The following is a 6,000-nucleotide window of genomic DNA, read 5'->3' on the forward strand; positions in this document are numbered from 1 at the left end:
TATGGAATTTTAAAATTAACAAAGAAAACTACAGTATTGCAGTGTCAGGGGAAAAAATAGACCCGGCGCATAGACATTTCAACATAAGTAGCCATTCTTTTAGGCCAAACTGCTGATGACAGTCTCCAGAGAGAGCAGATGCTGTTGCCTTCTGGCTCTTCGCTTCACCACTCCATTCCAGCAACTATCTCTGCGCCTCCTGAGATTTGCTACAGTAAAAACGGATCTCTCTCGTGGCATCCAGGTGAAGAAAAATATCAATAGGTGCCTTTTTTATTCCCATCTTTATAAATGTCATCAGCAGTCGTTTTTATCTGGGTTAAGTGCACAGGGCTGTGTTAATAATTGACATTAAATGTGTACTGTATGAAACTGTCATGCGCTTTTTTTTCATTTGCTGTCTTAAAGATTATAGACTCAGATATGACAATGTTAAACATGGAGATTACATTATCTTTAAGGCATTTTGAAACAGAAAGAAATCTTGTGGGAAGACATTTTTCTCCCCAAAGTCACATTCAATCAATTTCATTGCCTTTATTGTGCCTGCCCCAGTTCATATGGTTGACATGGCACAATGTATTTGTGCTGGCTTCATCATATCACATGACAACCCCAAAATTGCTGTTGCTCGCGTAATTGAACTCGCCAGTCCTCTTCTGATGCCTGTATTCATCTCGTGAGACGAAGCCACGTTTGCCCTTCAAATGTTTACATTAACACCTGAATAGCATGAACATAATCATTCAGTCATGTTTCCCCATTGGTTATTTGTTACACACCAGAGGTGCCCAAACTAGATAATATCTCTGAACAAGCTGGTGCTGCTGAAAGATGCTGAAAAGCATTTTTATTTTTTTTGCAAGCTATCTACTGGTAGTCACAAAGCTTGTATAATCCAGTCAAATTCCATCCTTTCAAAACTGTCATGCATACAAGGACAGAAAATTCATGCATTATTTCTTGTGGTATCAGGTGACTGTTAAAACAAGTTAAAGATACATAATTCAAGAAGAAATCAGTGAGAGCTTTGTCACATTGCTGCTGGTCTCTTCTGCAGTCAGAAAGGGATTCTGTGAAATCTCCTTCTAACCCCCTTGACAAGGTCAGAGAGTCTCATGCAACCTTTTGTGGAAAGCACTCAGCACAACAAATAGACCCTAAACTGTTTGATACCTGCTGTTTGCACTCTAAAGGCAGCCCACTAGAGATGATTATGGATACCCACCCCGGCACTCTCCATCCCAGACTATTTTGTTCTGGGCCAATGCTTACTGAATATGACTTGAACAGCTGGAAGAACCTTACCAGCAGCAGTCAGAAAAATAACAACCTTTTTTTGTAAAGATAATATGATGCTATCTTGCCCAAGCAAGGTAAATCTATATATTTATCACGAGTTCTTGTTTTGACAGGACTTATCTTGTGTTACTCAAGTTATTTATAAGAAAAAAAAAATCAAATACATTTTTCTCGTAAAATATCCTGCAGCAAAAATCGTATTTCTCACCGAATGTTCTTTGAATGATGAACTCATGGTAGGTTTAGGATTTATACAATATAATTTTGTCTGCTATTTGACTTAATTTCAACAATACCCTTCACTCTAAGCTGTTACTACAAAGACAAAGCAGTGAGGAAGACCAAAATGCTCCACTGACTTTATATTGCCTGTCACTTGTGTTTGCTATAAATATGTGTTTGTGGTTCTAGTCCTGCCAAAAGTCACAAGCACAATAACAAAAGCTGACAAGAAAATCATTTTAATTTTGTCTGCTCAGTTATTTACCGTTACTCACACTATATAAGTCGTTGCAGAAACAGAATACAACTTTGCGGTATCTGCCACAGGATGCATGCCCTCCAATCTGACAAGCCAACCACCTGCGTAGCAAGCAGATATCTGGGTAAAGACTCCCATTTATAACTCCTGGACATTGTTTACAGAATAATCCAGAATAATTAACAAGAAAATAAACTTATATACCGCCAAACTGTCAGATGATAGTCCATATCATCCTAGCAGTTTTTGGTCCTTGTGCCTTTTAGTTAATTGCTGTCACACAGGCTATTTACAAGCGTGCATTTAGAACCTGAAGAACTGAACAGAGAACTGAAATTTTAGATGGGGCAGTGAACACTTGTTTTTTGTTTTGTTTTTTTTGCCTGTCCCATTTAGTTCTTTAGCCGTCAGATTTGTTGTCTGAAGACCAACAAGGATACCCAATGGATTTAGTTTGCCAAATGGATCATCACGGCCTTGCCATATCTGTCCATTTGATCGACCTTTGTTGTTATTGTTTATTTTATTTTACTTTCAGTTGTTACAGATGGGACAGACATGACTGGGGGATAGGCAAGGGAGAAAGAAAGATGAAGGAAAAGAAAGACAGAAGGGGAGAGGGACAGTGAGAAAGGGCACTTAAAAAGAGAAAGAAGAAAAAAAATTCTCCTGGATCACCTGTTGAGAGAAAAAGAAGAGAAAACAAGCAAAAAAAAAAAAAAAACAGAGCAACATACTAAAGACAACACCATCGCATTAATCTAGCATTAATCTAGCGGCAGTGAACACTTGTAAAGGTGAAACTGTAATATTACTTTGCATCTTTTATCAAAAGATAGATAAAAGATAGATGAAGACACATTAATGTCCCCCATTCCCACTGGTTTGCGGACTACCATTATTAAATCCCCAAGTTCAACATTTTGATCATTGCTCTCTTAGTAAAATCAAATGTGACAACCATGGAGTGGATCTGGACTGACACCCAAGGGCAAAATCCACATCCTCTAGCATTCTCTCCTTTATTATCAGGGCTCCAAATGTTGAATACTATGTCTCTCATATTTGAATGGTAAATATAAACCCACAGCCCACAGCTGGTTAGCTTACTAGAATACTGGAAACCTTGTGAAACAGCTGGGCTCCATCTGACACATATGATGCGTTCATATGAAAGTTTCATTTCTTTATATTTTGCTAAGAAATGGGAAATAACCTGCTGTTTTCCGGGGGTGCTCCGCTGTGTGTGACTCAGGTCGCTTAACTCAGTGTTTGTTGATCTGTTCCTTGACACCCAACAGTGTGATAAACTTTTATAGACTGGAGGTTGTGTGAGTTTGATTGTGTGAGAAGGTTGTGTGGGTAAGTTGCAGATGAACTGCCTTTTCTTAGGATTAATAAAATTATTTGAATCTCAATCTGAAATAGGTGCAATGCGTGAAAGATGCAAACACACGTTTAAATAAAATATATAATAAAGTATAGAAGGCAAAAAACTGTGTTTGGCTTGACTTTATTTTCTATCCAGGTATGCTTTTAGTTATTTGGCAGTGAGTCATACTGTAAAATGAAGCTGTTGCCAATCAGTATTTCACGGCGGATCAAAATATGGTGGTTTTTTTTTGCATTTATAATTCAATCACTTTTGTGAAGAACCCTTACACCACTGGCTGAAATGCAGTCCAAAACCATGACAGAGCCCCCACCTTGTTTTACAGATGGATGTCGACACTCTGTTGTACCTCTCTGCTAACCTCATCTCTATATACACTGACATATTTGAACCAAAAATTTTAAATTTGGATTCCTCACTCTTTAAAACCAGTTACGATTGATTTTCAGCTTGTTTCCTGTGTAATATGACAGCGGCCCCTGACCCCCGGCCCACGAGAGTTGAGGCTCGGGTGTGAAGTTTATGGTTTTCAAGGTTTTTATCATTAACTCGGTTTCCCTGAGTCTTTTCTTGTGTCTTATTTTGAAAGAAATATTTATGCATTACCATAGCAATGAGAGAGCATTAAGGGACAGAGAGGAGGATGTTACTCTCAGTGTTGTTGGCACATATAGGAGGACGCTGCTAATAAACAACAATTACACAGTTAACTCACGTTTATTATTATATTTACAAAATACCACCATTTTTGTCTTGGTCGTAGTGTTTTATTTTGTTGTATTTATCCGTGACACCCAAAGGCCGGTCCGTGAAAATATTGTTTGACATTAAATGTAATATGGGATGCCTCAGCATTCTCTCCCTGTTTCTCTTCCTTAATTGTGGCTTCTTGACTGATTCTGATGAGGTGTCAACAAACAGTAGATGGATCAACTGAACAGTCTGATGCATCTCAGGTCCTGTGTCAGGTCTTTGCTGGATTTTTTAAAATTTCTTAAGGACTTTTAGATATTGTTAATCTGGGGGGTTTTTTTTTGGTCTGCCACTTTTCTCAGGCTGCTAGTAACAATTTAAAATTGTTTTTCTGCTAAGAACCAGTGTTGTGTAGACACATAAGGTTTTGGGGGGGGGGGGTATTTTAACATTTTTTATGTTTGAATGATTCATACATCAGCGGCTTACCAAAGTACGACAACAACAAACAATAAAAAAAAGAACATTCTTCGGAAACTGGTCAGGTACAAGGACAGGACTGAAAGTGAGTGAAAAGCATCCAACATCTAAATAAAAACTTTCATAGCAATTTTTTTGTTACAAAGAAGGCCCAGCCTTGGCATATCTTTCTTTATCGTCCTTTTTGAGTCTCTTTGAGTCTCACTGGGATCATAGCTATGCTATTAAATAAGAAGTGGAACTAGCAATTGAAAGCAAAAACTCATAAGGAAATGTGGGGGCACAGATTAAGTGAGCAGCACAATCATCTCCCCACACTCTTTACGATCAAACTCCCTTTTGCAGACAAAGGAGTGACCCTGTGCTGGACATTAGAAAGAATTAAAGCTGAAGGCACTTCCTCGTTGTCTTCACGACATCCATTATCCAAAAAATTTACAGTGTTTGTTCTAAAACCACAAACATTCATTTTTTACCAGTTTTACTTGTTTTTTAAAATTAATATTGTATATTCTACATTTATTAGTTGACCCAAAGAACTTCTACTTTATTTTCCAAAAATTTGAAGCTCTTGAAGCTCACCTGGCAATAGATGATATGGACATCCCAATTTGAATTCCAATATTTTGATTCCCAAGGGAAAAAAGTACAATTTTAAATTATGATGAAAGAAACATGATAAAATATTTTTGTTTTTTTTTACTACACAGCAGGCTGCATAACAGGATTCAAAGATGACTGAAGTAAAAGAATTACCAGAAATCATTTCTGAATACCTTTCCAAGCTGTTCAGCTGAACTTCATTTCACCATTGCTCACCATTTCTCCCCACCTCCACAGGCATAATAGGAAAATAGCTCATATAAAAACTGAAATTGTATTCTTTCCTCTGTAAAGAGAGATGATTGCATATCAAGTTGGCTGGTTGAAGTACCTCCTGTGTATGACTCCTGTGTGGTGGGAGAGGAAGCATTTTTCTTCCAACCAATGGAAGAGTGAGTCAGGTTTATGACTATGGGGAGCAGAGGGTGGCCTTTATTTCCCTGAGAAGAGTCATTATTATTGCCCTGCAAATTTATGGCTTGCTTCTGGAGAGAACCTACCAGCAGAGTGCCTGTCATTTCTCTCACTATCTTATGCATTATTGATAAGTCTATGGTCCTATCATCCATTGTGTGCTATTGCCATAACTCAACAGCAAAAAAACAACATATACAGTATATTGTAGATGTGTAGTGCAAGTCTTTCTTTTGTTCTCTCCACTATATTTTACACCACTATTTTATGAGGATTTTCATCTGTTAACCAGAAGTTATGAGAATACCTATAATGTCAACTTAACAACATAATAACACTGACCACACTTAAAGAAAATAAATATTACCACTTCTGTCTTAATAAAAATGTTGTCCAAAATTCATGACTGGAGGGAGAATGTATTGCACAACCACTTTTTCCTGCATAATTCTCATTTGTAAAAACAGACGAGTCAAATCAAACAGTGTGTTGTGAACCAGTTCACATGGGTTTGTGCATGGAGACAAAGAGAGTGGCTTCAGAGAGAACAGATATACAGTTTAATGATTGTGCTAATACGCTGAAGAAACTGGCTCAGGCACAAGGAACAAGAGCCGTTGCTTGTTTTCTAAAA

This window comes from Neolamprologus brichardi, chromosome 20, assembly GCF_056152115.1.
Source record: "Neolamprologus brichardi isolate AB-2024 chromosome 20, ASM5615211v1, whole genome shotgun sequence".
In the NCBI taxonomy this organism is placed as follows: domain Eukaryota; kingdom Metazoa; phylum Chordata; class Actinopteri; order Cichliformes; family Cichlidae; genus Neolamprologus; species Neolamprologus brichardi.